This window comes from Tamandua tetradactyla, chromosome X (genome assembly GCF_023851605.1).
Source record: "Tamandua tetradactyla isolate mTamTet1 chromosome X, mTamTet1.pri, whole genome shotgun sequence".
Classification (NCBI taxonomy): Eukaryota; Metazoa; Chordata; class Mammalia; order Pilosa; family Myrmecophagidae; genus Tamandua; species Tamandua tetradactyla.
Window position 1 is genome coordinate 166,596,409 of NC_135353.1, and position 17,125 is coordinate 166,613,533.

The 17,125-nt window shown below is 43.3% G+C and overlaps 2 long non-coding RNA genes and 1 pseudogene across 2 annotated transcripts in view; 1 reads left to right on the forward strand and 2 right to left on the reverse strand.

Annotated features, from left to right (window-relative positions):
* LOC143670297 (uncharacterized) overlaps positions 1–17,125 on the forward strand; it is a 117,733-nt gene that overhangs the window by 59,759 nt on the left and 40,849 nt on the right. The window lies entirely within an intron of this gene.
* The window catches only part of LOC143670117 (uncharacterized), a 28,055-nt gene continuing 11,202 nt past the window's right edge, over positions 273–17,125 (reverse strand). The window contains exons 3-5 of the long non-coding RNA XR_013169279.1: positions 3,386–3,509; positions 797–845; positions 273–448 (exon numbers count right to left, since the gene is read on the reverse strand). This is a non-coding gene — a long non-coding RNA (uncharacterized LOC143670117). The remainder of the gene's footprint in view (positions 449–796; positions 846–3,385; positions 3,510–17,125) is intronic.
* Positions 11,929–13,247, reverse strand: LOC143671660 (heterogeneous nuclear ribonucleoprotein A1 pseudogene; annotated as a pseudogene).

Consider the following 17,125-nt stretch of genomic DNA (forward strand, 5'->3'; position numbering starts at 1 on the left):
GGAACTGTCCCTTCTCTGTTTAGATAAAGGTGGAAGTTAAAGCATTTTTAAAAGAATAATTACACAGCAGTCAAGAATTTTGGTCACTATTAAATAGCTGATTGCTATTTTAAATAGAATGAATCATGTACAGCAATCAACACAGTGAAGAATAAGCTCTTGCTTAGTTTTTGTATTATTTGGGATCATTCAGCTGAAGGCAGTGAAAAACCCAACAATCAGATGTTTGGACAGAGAGAAATATTCTTGTCCTGCACATTAAAGAGACTGCGGTTGGAGAGTGACAGTCCTGGTGGGACAGAGATTCCATGATACCACCGGGGTCCAGGCATTTTCCATTCTCTCTCATTTCCATTCTCTTCTTTTGCTCTCTCTTCATTAGCAGGATGCCTTTGTCTTTGTGCTCATGTGGCTACAAAATGGTTGCTGCACCCCCTGGCTCAGGTCTCTGCATAGGCAGGAGGAAGGAGAGAGGGATGTATGGCCAAAGGGGCAGCTGTCCTAGAAACCCCACCTGCCCCATAATTTTCCCCTCCCTCTCATTGGTCAACTCAAAGTTAAACACTGGATGGTTGAGGATGGGCATGGGATGAGGCAACTGAGAATATCTGCTAGGATTCGTTTTCCTACTGGGCTCTGCCCAGCTCCCCAAGGACAGTGTAAGTGTGGGTGCCTCTCTCAGTGGGCTGAGGCAATGACAGATTCACAAACCATCATTCCATCCCACTCAACATTGCTTTACTTCTTTTCTCCTCAGTCCTTCCATCCTCTCCTGTTTTGTCATCAGTCTACTTACCACTCACACTGTGGTCCCTGGCCCAGCAGCATCAGCATCACCCAGGAGCCTGTTAGAAATGCACATTCTCAGGTTCTACCCCAAACCTACAGGATCAGAAACTTTGAGGGTGGAGCTCGACAATCTGTATTGTGACTCCTCCCCCAGGACATTTTGATGTGTGCTGGAAAACTTGAAACACTGCTCTCTCTCTTTTATTCTGTCTTCTGTTTTTCTCTTAGACTTCTTCCAGATCATCAGATAGACTCAAAGCATTCCACACGATCTTGTAAGTAGTTGATTTTTTTTTTTTTTTTCATGAACAGGTACCGGGAATTGAATCTGGGCTTTTTTTTTTTTTTTTGCATGAACAGGTATCAGGAATTGAATCCAGGTCTCTGGCATGGCAGGCGAGAACTCTGCAATATTAAAACAAGGATCGTCTTCCTTCCAGTTTGCAAAAACACACGCCTCATTTCTGTCTACAGCCTCATGAGAGGCTCTATCTTTAGAGTCCACATGTCTACCAACAGTCCCTTCAAAGCATTCTAGATGTTCTCTGTTAAGCTCCTCACAACTCTTCCAGAATCTTCCCCTTATCCATTTAAAAAGCTGTTCCAACATGTTTGGTATTTGCAAACCACAGCAGCACCCTACTTCTCCGGCACCAGAATCTGTTTTAGTTTGCAAGCTTCCAGAATGTGATATACCAGAATTAGAATGGCTTTTAAAAAGAAGAATTTTTCAAGTTGTAAGTTTACAGTTCTAAGGCCATGGTAATGTCCAAATTAAAGCAAGACTATAGAAATGTCCAATCTAAAGCATCCAGGGAAAGATACCTTGGTTCAAGAAGGTCGATGATATTCAGGGTTTCTCTCTCAGCTGGAAAGCCTTCCCTGGGGCTGTGTGTTTTGGTGGTTTTGTTGGTTCTGGTGGCTCTCGTGGATTTCTAGGTTTTTCCAAATTGTGCCCTTTTAAAGGGCTCTGGTAAGCAACCCCACTTAAATGGGTGGAGACACATCTCCATTGAAGCCAGCTAATCAAAAGTTACCACTCATAGTCGGGTGGGTCACATCCCCATGGAAACAATCAAAAAGCCACCATCCAGCAATATTGAATCAGTACTAAAGGACAGGTCTTTTCTGAGGTACACAACAGATTCAAATTGGCCTACTATGCAGACATACATACATATGCACATATAAATATCTAAAATTCTATATAAGTATTTAATATATGTATAAAAATTTTGGAAGAGAATATGTCTAATTTTTTACTATAACTTCAGTTAAGATAACAGTTTTGAAAAATAGCAACCACAAAGAAGAAACCATTTATGGAATCAGATGAAGACAACTTATTTTTAGAACGAACACCTTGCAGTTTCCACAGGGGGAAAAAACGACTGCATGTATATGAGATTTGAGATAAAGTTAACCTGAATTGCAGAGGCACAAGATAGATAGTGTGGATAGGGATTTATTTTCTGTTTGGGTTCCAGGAGTCACCGCCATCAAACTAAAATTGGCACTCTTCAAAAGTAAACAGGATTTAGTGCCAGCTTTGTTTTATTATTATTCTTGATGCTATTAGTTTTGGCCTGCAGACAACTGTTCGCAGCAACAAGGACTCACAAGTGGGCCTTCGTATTTGATGCAAATTGTGCTCTGTCAATTCCTGAGCCTGCCTGTTTTGTAAAAATATCATGCACCAGCATCTTCCTTGGAGCTTGGAACAGATACAGAAAAATGTCCTTGGCTCCCAAATCACTTTAACTATGGTTTAGAGGCTCTGGGAGGCTGGGCTTGGCTCCAGACTCATTTCCATTTGCCATTTGCAGGTAAGGACTTGGTCTTCAGGCATCCATGCTTTCAAAGGCCTGAGTCTATAAATAGACAGAGAAAGCTACATTTTCCATGCTACTTGACTCTGAACCTTTTACACTAAAGGAGAGAGTCAAATGTGAAAAGCAACAAAAAGACAGTAAGAGAAAAAAAAAAGTCTGCCTAGTTCCAGGGCCACTTTCCTTCTGCCAAGGTTTGCAGTCTTGTGAATACATGTTTCCAGGCTGTTTTGGCTTCCAGGAACCTGTGGACTCCAGAGATAGAACGGGAAACTGGCAAGTTCCTATGTGATCCCAGTGGATAGGTCCTCCAGTCTACAGAGCCCCCAAAAATGGGACCACCGACTCCCTACCTTCCCTTTCTCTCTGCTTCTCTGTCACTGCGCAAGCAACATGTCTGTCTTTGTTTCATTCCCCAAGCTCTTTGTCTGTCTGTGCCAGTAGAAAGCATTCCTCATGTTTTGCTCCCTGCTTTTGACTCAGCATCTAAAAGCTGGCACACCCTGAATTTTTAAATAAATATGTGTTGAATGCATGAATGAATGAATGTATGCATGGCTGTGTTTCTAAATAGGGTCATTTTAGTTTGGTGGTGGATCGTTCTTGTATCAGTGGGGCATCGCTCCATGCAAGGATTTTATCTGACTCTTCCAATGATGTTGCCGTGGTGCATCCAGTCATAATCCATCTCTTGCTATCTGTCCGTTTGTCTGCATATCTGACTAGTAATCAGTCTATCTATTTTGAAAGTTCTAAAAAGGACTCACCAGTCAAGACAGGGTATGGATGACTTCCACGGGTGGTATTAGATAAGAAGTTGGGGATCTCGTGGCTTGTAGCAGGAAAGCATTTCATCCTTATCAATTTCCGGGACTGATGAGCAGGAAACTGCTGTTAAAAATCATGTAGAACTCTGCTTTTGCTTTAGCTGTTGCTCTACTAATTGTATTAGGATGAAGACATTTTTTGAAAACTCCAGCATATAGAGGAAAAAAGGGATGTACTTCCTCCATTCTTTTTATTGTTTGAATGCTTATTGCTCATGATACTGAAAATCCAACCTTTAGTGTAGTTTAAAGGAAGCCCTTCTTCTTTTACTCACCCCTCCCCTCTCTCCAGCCCTTCTGCCCCTCTCCTTCCATCTCTCTTGCTCCTCTCTCTGCTGCTCACTGCATCCCTGACTCCCTCCCTGGATTCTTCACAGGGTGAGAAAGTTCTTTTTTTTACAATATGAACATTCTTTTTTTGTTCATCATATAGTTGTATATTCATCATCATGATTATTTCTTAGAACATTTGCATCAATTCAGAAAAAGAAATAAAAGAAAACAGAAAAAAAATTCATACATACTATACCCCTTACCTCTCCCTTTCATTGATCACTAGCATTTCAGTCTATTAAATTTATTTTAACATTTGTTCCCCCTATTATTTATTTTTATTCCTTACGTTCTACTCATTCATTTGTTGACAAGGTAGATAAAAGAAGCATCAGACACAAGGTTTTCAAAATCACACAGTCACCTTGTGAAAGCTATATCATTATACAATCATCTTCAAGAAACATGGCTGTTGGAACACAGCCCTACATTTTCAGGCAGTTCCCTCCAGCCTCTCCGCTACATCTTGAACAACAAGGTGATATCTATTTAACGCATAAGAATAACCTCTAGGATAATCTCTCGACTCTGGAATCTCCCAGCTGTTGACACTTTATTTTGTCTCATTTCTCTCTTCCCCCTTTTGGTTGAGAAGATTTTCTCAATCCCTTCATGCTGAGTCCTGGCTTATTCTAGGATTTCTGTCCCATGTTGCCAGGAAGGTCCACACCTGTGGGAGTCATGTCCCATGCAGAGAGGGGAAGGGCAGTGAGTTTGCATGTCATGTTGGCTAAGAGAGAGTGGCCACATCTGAGCAACAAAAGAGGTTCTCTTGGGGGTGACTCTTAGGCCTAATTTTAAGGAGGCTTAGTCTGTCCTTTGCGGGATTAAGTTCATATGAATAAACCTCAAGATTGGGGGCTCAGCCTATTGCTTTGGTTGTCCCCACTGCTGTTGAGAATATCAAGAATTCTCCACTTGAGGAAGTTGAATTTTCCCCCTTTCAGGGTGAGGAGGTTCTTAACACAAGTAATGAAAGTGGGTGATATCCACTTTCACAGTAGCAGTCCCTGCCCCCGTGCATCACCATGCACCTCCTCCCATCCCTCTGTGTGCGGGCACTGCACCAGCACCCAACTCCCGCATGGGTGCAGCAGGGCTCGGCACAGGCACCGCCCAGCTGGAAGTGCTCAGTCAGGGCCCTGTGTGTCAGTAACCACTTTGAAGTCCCATGACTAGGTAAATGTCAGACTGAGGATTTGACTTGGGAGTCTACTACTTTACTTGCCTCTCCAAAAAGCTGTTCAACATGTACATAAATTTTTGTTATAGCTACTCATTCTGAAATAATTTCAGACTTACAAAAATGTTGTCATATTATTGCAAAGTATCCCTAAATACCCACATACCACCCCCAAGTCTTATCATTCACAATCCTATGAACTAGCCTCCCAGTTGCCTTTGGATTTCAACTGTTTTTCCTCCAACACCCTATTTTTTTTGGCCCCAGATCCCATAGTGTGTTCACTCATGTCTTCTCAGCCTTCTTTGGTCTGGGGCAGCTTCTCACTCTTTCTTTGCTTCTCACGCCCTCGACAGTTATGTAAGCCAGGTAGTCAGGAGAATGTGCTTGCCTGTTTTTTTCCTTGTGGTTACATTTAGATTAAGTGGTTTGGGGAAGAGTCCCACAGGAGCCAGGCTGGGTCCTCCAGGGGGCACTTGATGCCCGAGTGACCCACAGCTGGTGGCATTGGCCTTGCTTGCTGGGTTGGCATGGTGTCTGCCAGCACCCGCCACGGTTTCCCCTTTCAGATTAGAACGTATCCTGCGAGGAGACACTTTGAGACTGTATAAACATCCTCTTTGTTCTTGAGACTCTTTTTGACCCACTACTTTTAGTATTCCTTGACGATTCCTGATGAAACAATTTCCTTTTAACATTTTTTATCATGAAATATAACATATATGCAAAAAACCAATAAATTTCAAAGCACATTGAAACAGTTAGTTGCAGAACAGATTTCAGTTTGGTATGGGTTACAGTTCCACAATTGTAGGTTTTCTTTCTAGCTGCTCTAAGACGCTAGAGACTAAAAGAAATATCAATGTAATGATTCAGCGGTCATACTCATTTGTTAAATTCCATCTTTTCTATTATAACTCCTCCTTCTCCTTTGATTCTTCTCCCAGTCTTTAGGGATATTTGGGTTATGCCCGTTTTAACTTTGTTCATGTTGAAAAGGAGTGTCGACAATATGGGATTTAGGGATGCAACTGGTTGATGTTCTGGGAGAAAATGGCAACTCTGGGTTCCAGGACTTACGTGGCCTAGGAATTATGTTAAGGCTTTAGGTTTTTGAAAACTACACTTAGTGTGTGCAACTTTTGTAGGATCACGTATAGAGTCCTGGGTGTTCTTTAGGTTTATCAGGAATGATGATTGGGGTTTGGCAAACCCCGGCAATTAGCAATATCCAGCTGAAGCTTGTGTAAGAGTAAGTAGCCTGTAGAATAGCCTCTTAACTCTGTTTGAACTCTCTTAGCCACTGAAACCTTATTTTGTTACATTTCTTTTCCCCCTCTTGGTTAGAAAAGCTTTGGTAACCCCACTATGCCAGGGCCAGGCTCATCCCTGGGAGTGATATCCCCCATTACTAGTGAGACTTTCACCCCTGGACATCGTGGCCCACTTAGAGGGGAGGGTAATAATTTTCCTCACAGAGTTGGGTTTAGAGAGCGAGACCACATCTGAGCAACAAAAGTAACTCTTAGGCATAATTATAGGTAAGCTGGGCTTCTCTGCCACACAAATAAGTTTCATAAGAGCAAAGGTAGGCTTGCCTGTTAACTTGGAAGTCCCTAGTGTTTGAGAGAGTATCAGGGGTTTCCCAGGTTGTAACATTTTAATTGTTCCCTATTTTTCCAATAGAGCAGTTCTTACTGTGGTATATGCAAATGGTGATTTTCTACTTCCATCATTCCTTCAACATTTATTCATTGGAATTCTTTAAAGGATATTAACTCTTTGCCATTATATTGTCCATATTTTCTCCAATTTGTCTTACAATTTTAATTTATAGCTGTGGCTATATCTGGGATTCTATAAGGAATAGCTATTTATTCTCCCTCATCTGTTTATTAGTAATGGGTTCATGGATATTCTTTTTATTCTATGAGTTCTATATAATTCATTACTGGTAGTGTTTTTTATCATTGCACAAATAGTACCAGATTTGTTTTATTTTTGTTTCATTTGCCTGAGATCCAGTGTCCTTTGGACATGCCTCTACCACTTTTTGAGCACTTGGTTAATGTTTGGCACTACACGATATTCCAGAAACATTTTATATTTTCCCTGTCCCAGTCATGAAATCACCTGCTTTTTCAGGGAGTTCTAGTTCCTTTTATTGGAGAATGGATTTAGAAACCAAGATCTGGGTGCTGGATGCTCATTGCTTCTAGGCCTTCTGAGAGATCAGAGATTTCATTCCTTTTTTCCCTTCTTCCCTCCCTCCCTCCCTCCTTCCCTTCTTCCTTCCTTCCCTATTTATACACACGTCTCAATACCTGCCTGTTATATTTAGGGCCATGAGTTTGTGCTAGTACATCTGATGCCAGCCCCATGTCACAGAGCTCATTCTACCCATGCCCGCTAGTTACAACTCCTTTCTCCAGCAGTGAATACCTGCCTCCTGTTTTCCACAACGTATTTACTAGATTTCTCAGTCCCAGGATCTATGTGATCTCATAAGTCATACCACTTTGAAAAGCAAACGTACCATCTAGAGCACTATGTTTGTGTATATTTCTTTTTGTTGAAATAGTATTTTCCAAAGTTAACTAGACCAATTATTTTCTTCTGGGGTGTTTATTTTATTCATTTGCAGTAGTGTTAGGTTCATCTACTGTGTGCATTCCATGTTGGATCTCCCCCATTGTAGTTTGATTTCAATTATTTATGAAGTTTTTGAGTCAGCAGAACATTAACATAGAATAAAAAATTTAAATGAAAACTACACAACAAGGTATACCCTGAGAAGATTGCTCCCCACCTCTCGTGCTACATCATGTCCTCCCCCCTCCCCCCTCCCCCCGTAGGAAACTAATCACCTTCATTTCTGATTTTTCCATCCTGTGTTTGCTCTGCACAAGGAAACAGAGTCATGGACACTTTCTCACATCTGCTTTCTTCCCTGCGTGAAGGGTGGCCTCTTTTGGGTACTCGTGGGCACTTTGCAATTTCTCAGTGAGCAACATGGCCTGGAAATGTTCCCCTCAGCTCGTAGGGGTCCCTTCTGTCCATTTGTACAGTGGCATGAGTCCTACCCCATCCCTGTCACCACTGCCCCCGCCATTGAGGAGGAACTTACAGCAAAGGACACGAATCTTAGGTCTGAAGCTTGATGATTTTCTCATATGTGAACACCTGTGCAAACACCACCCTGTTGAGGGTGTGGAATGCTTCCAGCTCCCCAGAACGCTCCTTTATGCCCTTGTCTAGTCACTGTGTCCCCCACCTCCCGCCCCAGGGGTAACTTTCGTGCTCGCTGCTGTCACTGTTATTGCCGCCTGATCTTAAAACTCACATAGACAGAGCCCTGCAGTGAATACTGTTTCTCCTGGTTTCTTTTGCTTAAAAGAATGTCTTCTCCACATTTGCTTAACTTGAAAGTGCCTCGCTGGATAAGCTTTGGATGAAAAGACGTCATCTCTTTCCGCCGCCCTGCTACGGGATGAAGTAGGGGGACAACTTGCAGATGTTTACTGTAGTCTCTTTGCTTTGCCAAGGAGTCTATCATGTGCAGAAATAACTTTTTTATAAGAGATTTTTGAGTAGTGAAACTATGAAAGTCTGGGTGTTTACTTTAAAACCAATTCAGTTTACTTTAATGCAAAACAACCCAAGAACAAGTCACGGCCAATTGGTTCAAGAGAAATGTATGTGCATTTGATCTCTAGTTCCATAAATAAGTTTGAGTTGAAACTACATAAGCCTATTGAAATATATGCTCCAGGGGACAAGGATGATGCCTCCTTCATCATGGGACAATCCCCTCATACACAGTTGGTGAGTGAATCAAATGAATAAATGATTTTTTTTTTGGTATGGGCAGGTACTGGGGACCGAACCCATGTCTCCGGCATGGGAGGTGAGAACTCTGCTTGCTGAGCCACTGTGGCTCGCCCATGAATAAATGATTTTTAAAGAACAGAAAAAGGATCCCAGAAGCAATCAGACATTCATTAACTGAGAATTCAGTGGAGACTTACTGTTGTCAGGAGAGGCACTGAGGGCGGGGCTAGGTCCTGGGAGGATCTGTGGTCCCTGCCCTCAGGAATCTAAGTCCATGCCCAAGGATTGGTTTGGCCTTTCCTGCCTCCCTCCAGCCTCCCTTCTTCTCCTCTTTCCCTCCCTCCCTCCCTCCCTGGAATTGACCAACAACTCAGGGGCTGCCTAGTCCTTGGGAGATGATGGCTGGCCTGGAAAGAACACATAGGCAAAGGGTTGTCTGGTTTTCCAGGATGGGCAGAAGCAGTTTCCCTGACCCATCTTCTCTAACGGGGGCTGCAGGAGAAGTGCTGCTGTACTGCAAAGAGCAGAAGGAAGATCTGGTAGATGTTCTGGATCAGAGGTTATCTGACCACTATGTGAAGTGGCCCACTTAGTGAGTGAGCCCTTCACCATTTCTTTCTTGGTTGAGATTGTAGTAGGGCCCAAGGTTTGACACACAGGAAAAGAAACTGCATTCTCAGCCTGAACAGTTCTTGCAAGCTCAAGGAGTAAAGTATGCTGAGAAAGAGACATTTCCAACTGAACACACCTCCATGCTACTCAACACCTGAGTCCATGGTGAATATCCCTGCTGAATCATTTCAGATTTTAAATTTTTGATTCTGTACCCCACTCTTCAGAAACGAGCTAAAAGCTAAGGCTCTGCTTTCTATTTTGAACTCCTCTCTCTGGCAACTGGAATTGCCTGTTGAAGGAAATTCCATAGCTCAGTGGTAATAATCTCATACAGGCAATTTCAACTCATTAGGGGAGAAATGTCCTAATTTACAGGGGGAACGAAAGTTGTCTTGAGAATAATGATTTCTGCTATGGAAAATGCATATATTAGTATGGTTACCTTCAAGAATTAATTACTTCGGCTTTGACTATTTGTCTTTTCTGGAATGATACTTGACTTGCAAGTGTAATTAAAATATTTAGCACATAAATCAGAAATCATTGCTGTGCTGTTTGCAAGCCAGCATGAAAGAAAAGAGATACTGATTTGTAAACAAGCTGCAGTTTCTCATTTTAATTCCTTTGGGCAAGGATATTGGGCATTTCTTCTGAAATAATATCTTTGTGATTCTATGTTTTCTGGTGAATTCTTGTGAATCAGAGATGGAGCTGCGTTATGCAAGTGCTGTGGGTATTAAAGAAACAATACTGGTTAAAGAAATAGTAACTGATAATTTTTTTGTTGTGCGCTTCTTTGATCTGTGGATGGTGAGGGAGCTCTTGGAAATGCCATATTATGTGTCATGTCCAAGTGCACTGTGAGTTTTCAGGGTGCAAACCATGCATTCTTGCAAGATTGCCAATCCCATATGCTCTTCTACAATCTTGCTGTTTCATCAGGAATGTGTGTATTTCCCTCTTCTTGAAAACTAAATGGGGCTTACTGGACACTCCAACAAATAGAATGCAGAGGAGGAAGGAGAGCTGTGTGACGCCTGGAGGCTGGACCATGCAGCCACTGGGGCTTCTGCTCTTTCCGTGAACCCTGGCCCCGGGAACCCAGTGCCATTGCTGTGAGGACACCCACACCACATGAAAAGGCTGCGTGTGAGCTCTGTAGCTATCAGCTCAAGTTAAGACTTCAGCCAACAACCACCATCAACCTCCAGACATACATGGAGAATGAATCTTCAGATGATTCTAGCACCCGGCTCTTGAGCTGCCCTATCTAATATTGAAAGTAGCAGAAAGGAGCTGCCCTGCTAAGCCCTGTCCAAACTGCAGATTTGTGAACAAAATAAGCGTGGTCATTTTTTTAAGCCACTGCGTTTTGAGATAATTTGTTTTGTTATCATAGTAAGTGGAATACAAGTTAAGACTCATTTACTAGAAAGAATCCTTATTTGTGGGAGAGTTCATCTGTGGTGGGTTGTGATGGGCTGCCATTGAAGCTGACATTCGCACTTGACTCAAATGAGTTTAAATGGCTATTCATGTACATGCAACACACACACACACACACACACACACGAATGCACGTGCATATCCTAAGAGAAATCAACCTTACCATCTGCCTCTTTTCATAATGCAGTGCTGCCTAACCTTAGATTATTTGTGGATCTGCCCTAGACCAACTGGAATATAGGAACTCTTTATTTCTCACATACGTTTTTCCTCAAAGACCTAACATATATTTATGACTTCCATCCCTTGCCTCAGATTCAAGGACTGTTGATGGTCGGTCGTCTGCAGAGGGTGACGGGCCTATTCTGCCTTCCTCTGGGGGGTGCAGAATGCACCTCTGAGATTTCAATTCTCAGGCACCCAAAGCCTGAGATGAGCCTTGAATAGACATGCGCTCGGTAGCAGTTCCGTTAACTTTGGAGCCGGTGACAGCATTATAAAAACTTGGTTATTTAAAAGATAAAACAAGTATGAACCCTTACACCTTCACATTCTTTAGCAATCTGTAAATCAAGGAAAAGAACAACTCTCCACCCACCCATCTCCCAGTCGTGGAGGGCGGCAGAACGAATCTGTGCTTGCAGAGTGCTTTGTGGTGTGGAGGGGCCAGGCTGCCCAGCTCATGGTGCTGGCCACCTAAGACAGGCCGCAAATGCATTGGGGGTCCCCCCAGGAATTGCCGCAGCAAACTCGACACCGATTCAGAAAGTTCACCTGATGAAAAAGTGCCCTCCCCTGCTCTAGCACTAAAAATTGCCTTTGCAATTGCATCTAAGCAATTGGCAGTGCCGTTTTCCTCTTTGCTGGTCTCCATCGCTGGGGCTGAGGGAAGTGTGTGCAAACCTCTGCTGCTTATTCTTCTCACCTCCCAGAGCACATGTTGTCCTGAGCATCGCCCTGGGCCTTTCATCAGGAAGTGTGCTCTGCCAGGTAGCGTACGGACCCTTCCATTTGCGTGTCAGATACCGCCAAGGTATTTTTTTTTTTTTAAAGACACATTTATTCAGCGTCATGATCAGACTATTACATTTAGCAATCAACAGCATGGGTGCAAAAAAAAATCTACATTAAAACCCTTTGTTGGAATGCTTTACACTTTCCACAGAACAGAAACTAAAATAACCTGTTATACAATTAGTCACAAATACAGTCCTTGTGTTTTTTTGCCCATACACATGAGTATTGTCTAAAACATGTCTTCTTTGTAGCATCTAGGCCCTGCCACCACTGTGCTTGACTGAGTTCACAAATCTGTTGTAACCTGTAGCTTCCCTGTCACTTCTCTGGCTCTCCTCTCCTGCTAAGCTTTGTTTCCTGGAATTAAGATCTTCTGCCACTGCCGTAGCTACTGCTGCTGGAGGAACCACCATAGCCACCTTGGTTTCGTGGTTTGGCAAAATACTGGCCTGCACCACCATAGGGGCCAGAACTTCTGCCTCCAAAATTTCCTCCCTTCATGGGTCCAGAATTTGAAGACTGATTGTTGGAACTGCCAAAATCATTGTAGTTTCCACCACCTCCAAAATTGCTTCCATCATTACCAAAGCCATTATAGCCATCCCCACTGCCACCATATCCACCACCACCTCGGCTGCCACCAAAACCACCACGACCACTGAAGTTTCCTCCACGACCACAGTTGTCATTCCCACCAAGACCACCTCCACGACCACCACCGAAGTTTCCAGAACCACTTCGACCTCTTTGGCTGGATGAAGCACTGGCCATCTCTTGCTTAGACAGGGCTTTCCTTACTTCACAGTTGTGGCCATTCACAGGATGGTATTTCTGAATGACAGTCTTATCCCCACAGTCATGGTTGTCAAAGGTTCCAAAAGCAAAGCCTCTCTTCTTGCCACTGCCTCGGTCGGTCATGATTTCAATCACTTCAATTTTCCCATACTGCTCAAAATAATCTCTTAGGTGATGTTCTTCAGTGTCTTCTTTAATGCCACCAACAAAGATCTTTTTCACAGTTAAGTGGGCACCTGGTCTTTGAGAATCTTCTCTTGAGACAGCCCTCTTTGGTTCCACAACTCTTCCATCCACTTTATGTGGCCTTGCATTCATGGCTGCATCCACCTCCTCCACAGTGGCGTGGGTGACAAACCCAAAGCCTCGGGAGCGTTTGGTGTTTGGATCTCTCATTACCACACAGTCCGTGAGCGTTCCCCATTGCTCAAAATGGCTCCTCAGACTTTCATCGGTTGTTTCAAAGCTTAACCCTCCGATGAAGAGCTTCCGCAGCTGTTCAGGCTCTTTAGGAGACTCTGACTTGGACATGACGGCAGTGAGAGGAATGACTTCAGTGATGCTTCCCCAGCGGCGTCCAAGAGCAGACCGCCAAGGCATTTTTTACAGCTTTGAAATTGATTTGTTTTTCCCAGGTGTTGATTGCTCCTTGGAGATGGCACCACGGAATGGGGTTGGGGTTGCTTTTTATTTTGTAAGTCCATGGTGGTTGCAGGAATTGTATAGATCTGGGGCTAGTGATCACCTTCCAGAGAAGGGAGCCGAAGCTTGGTGAGCTATGAAGAGGCTATCCTGGTCTTGAAGCAGAATTTCAGGAACCAGTAGCATTTCTTTATGTCTCCCCCCTGCGAGAATCAATGTATATATTTTAGTTTGTAATCTGCTGGAATGCGATATATCAGAAATGGAATGGCCTTTAAAAAGGGAATTTATTAAGTTGTAAGTTTATAGTTCCAAGGCTGTGAAACTTTCCAAATAAAGGCACCAATAAGAGGTTACCTTCACTGAAGAAAAGCTGCTGCTGTCTGGAACCCCTCTGTCAGTGGGAAAGCACCTCGCCGGCTTATGCTGGGGTCTTTGACTTCTGGACACCTCTCAGCTGGGAGGGCACATGGCTCTGTCTGCTAGCTTTCTCTTCTACCTTCTTCAGTGGCTTTCCCTGGGGGTGTTTTCCTTCATCTCCAAAGGTCTCTGGCTGTGTAGGCTCTGGTGGCTCTAAAGCTTTTTCCAAAATGGTTCCCTTTTAAAGGGCTCCAGTAGGCAACCCCACCTTGAATGGGTGGAGACACATCTCCATGGAAACCATCTAATCAAAAGTTACAACCCACAGTTGGAGGGTCATATCTCCATGTAAACAATCAAACCTGTTTCCCACCCAGCAATATTGAATGAGGATTAAAGGACATGACTTTTCTGGGGTACACAATAGTGTCAAGCAAGTACAATATATCACAGTGCCTTCCTGCGAGGGGACCAGTGGTGCAGCCAGGTGCAAAGTGAGCATTTCTTTCAGCCCTTAGGACATTCAGGCTCATCCAGGGAGAGCACAGGCTGAGGTGTTTACTTCTCTTTTGGAGTCTTGTCACTGAGCAGCTGTCAACCCCCCCTGATAAGCATTAAGTGTGAAGGGGAGTGAGTACAAACTTGGCTGCTGGCATCTGCTACATATACAACTTTGCCTCTTTGTTTTTTTACTGACTTCTGAGCATGGGTGACCAGCACTGCCTTTGCAAAGCCAGAAAACTGAAATGTCTTCCGGGGTCAGGCAGTAGAGTTAATGTTTGAGGCAACTGGGTGTAAGGAAACTGGGCTTGTTGGGAATAAGTAAGTGTGTGAACTACATACATATGGGCATATTTTTAAAAGTGCTGGGCTGGGCAAGCCAAACTCGGGCTACATAATTTGCAGGGACCAGTACAAAATGAAAATGCAGGACCCCTTATTCAAAACTTAAGAATTTAGAGACAGTGACAGCTGAACATTAAACCCAGCCCAGAGCCCTTCTGTGCACTGCTTTGCCTTTTCCAAAATGTCAGATAAATGAGAGGACGCAGCAAGTGGCTTTCATGCCTGGCAGCTTTCACTGAGCATAATGCTTTGCAGGCTCCTGTCTTCTGGGTGGGTAGCTTTTCCTTCCGTCTCTGACTAGTGTTCAGCTGTTTGGATTAGCATTGCTTGTTTATTGTTCACTAGTCCAAGATGCTTGGGTTTGGGTGATTATGAATAAAGCCACTATGCACATTCACATCCAGGTCTTTGTATGGACAATGTGTTTTCCTTTTTTTTGGGTACGTACCAAGAATGGAATTGTTGAGTCATGTAGTAAGTGTGTGGTTAACTCTATAAGCACGATTTTGCATTCCTACCAGCAACGGATGAGAGGTTCAGTGGCTCTGTATTTTCACCAATACTTGGTACAGGTGTGTAGGATTTTTTTTTTTTTTTGTCATGGGCAGGCTCTGATAATTGCACCTGGGTCTCCATCATGGTAGGCAAGAACTTTACCACTGAGCCACAGTTGCCCACCCAGGTGTGTAGGGTTTTAATTTGGATTTCCCTGATGACTAATGATGTTGAGCATCTTTTCATGTGCTTACTGGCCATTTATATATTTTCTTTTGAGGTGATTATTCAAATCTTTTGCCCTTTTTAAAAATTGGATTGTCATCTCATTATTGAGCATAAAAATTATGTATAAATTCGGGATATGAGCCTTCTGTTGGGTATATGTTTAGCAAGTTTTTCCCAGTCTGTGATTTGCCTTTTCATTTCCTTAACTGTGACTTTCAAAGAGTAAAGGTTTTAAATTTTGTTTTTAATCTTATTTATCATTTTTTATGGTGTGCCTTTTGTGTCCTAATTAAAAAGTCCTCATGAATCTTATTTCCCAGAGGTTTTCTCTTGTGTTCACTTCTAGAAATTTTATACATTCAGTTCTGACATTTATGATCCATTTAGAGTCAGTTTGGGGTTGTGGCACAAAGGGAAAGTTAAGATCTGTTGTTTTCCATGTGAATAGCCAGTGGTTCTGGCACCATTTGTTTGCAAAGTCTAAATTTTCATTTGGAAAAATTTGGAGTGATGTCTTTGTTGATTTGATACTTCTGTCATAATGTTATGTTTTCTGGTCACTTCTTTTCATCTCTTCCAGATTTGAATCCATTTTAGAAAGGAATCCACAGTAACCCCAGGTCTGCCCAAATGGTCAGTTGGAAATCATAATTCATCACTGCTGTAACAATGCTTTTTTATCAAATCCATTCAAATAATGAAGAAATTGTTTTCTCTGTTTCCTGTTGCTTAGAAGGCCCTGTTATATCCCTGTGTTTTCTAGATCATTGGGTTTGGATTCTAGGCTGGCTCTTGGTGCTGTTGGACTTTGGCCAAATAACTTAGTTTCCCTGAGCCTCAAGTTTCCCATCAGTAAAATGTGAATCCTATTGATTACCTCATTGCTATTAGAGTTAGATTAGATATATGTGTGGACATATAAGCCTGCTTTTTCTGGGAAAGGATGAGTAAATTTCATCCTTTGATGAAAAAAGCTTCAAAACTACTTCTGTAAGCCATTAAGTTTGATGGGCTCTTTTAGCTAGTATCACTTTAGCACTTACAAAGACTTTTCTCCTTCCATGAGACAACTGGTCATATGTTGACGTAAAAGAGCCTACTCAGTTTTGGTTTCATGGCCAAGGCATGCCGAAAAAGAGATAAAATCATCCCCTTTAAAGCGATGCACTTGCTGCCTAGACATGAATTTGAATGGGGCTTTTGTGTCACAGTTTAAGAGCATTTGGACCTTGCCGTGTCATTCTTGGAACCATTTTATGAATATAGACACAGTTGTCTTGCTCTCCCCCTCTCCTTCTGCTCATTCTGAAGAGGCTGGCTACCATTTTGTGAGCTATGGAGAGGCCCACGGGGCAGGGATTCCTTGGCTCCGCCCAACATCCCGCGAGGAAGTGGGGCCTGCTAATGGCTGTGAGGAGCCTAAAAGTGCAGCCTCCACTGGTCAGCCTTTGCAGGGACTACAGCCCTGGCTGATACTCTCTCTGGCCAGCACAAACCCTTCTTCCAGGAAGATAGGAGACACTAAGGAAGATGATGGGAGAGGTGAGGAAGGACAGAGTCACCAGTAGAAGGCAAAGTCACATGTGCGGTCACAATGACCTCATGTCATGATAACACTGGCTCTGAAGGCTGTTTCCAGAGAGAATTCGGAAGGAGAAGGGTCTTACGGACGTCAAGGAGTGTGACCCCAACCTTCCTGACCACTCCTTAGGGCAGGTGTCATTGTTCCCATCAAACCAAGAGTTTGGGTCAGCTGCTCTGAGCCACAGCGCCAGGGTGTGGTGGGGATCTGATTCCATTTCCAGCATGCATGGCTGGGTGCCCCAGGGACTACCACGTGCTGACTGCCAGAGGTGTGCTGAATGTTTTCATTTGCTGCAGCCTCACTG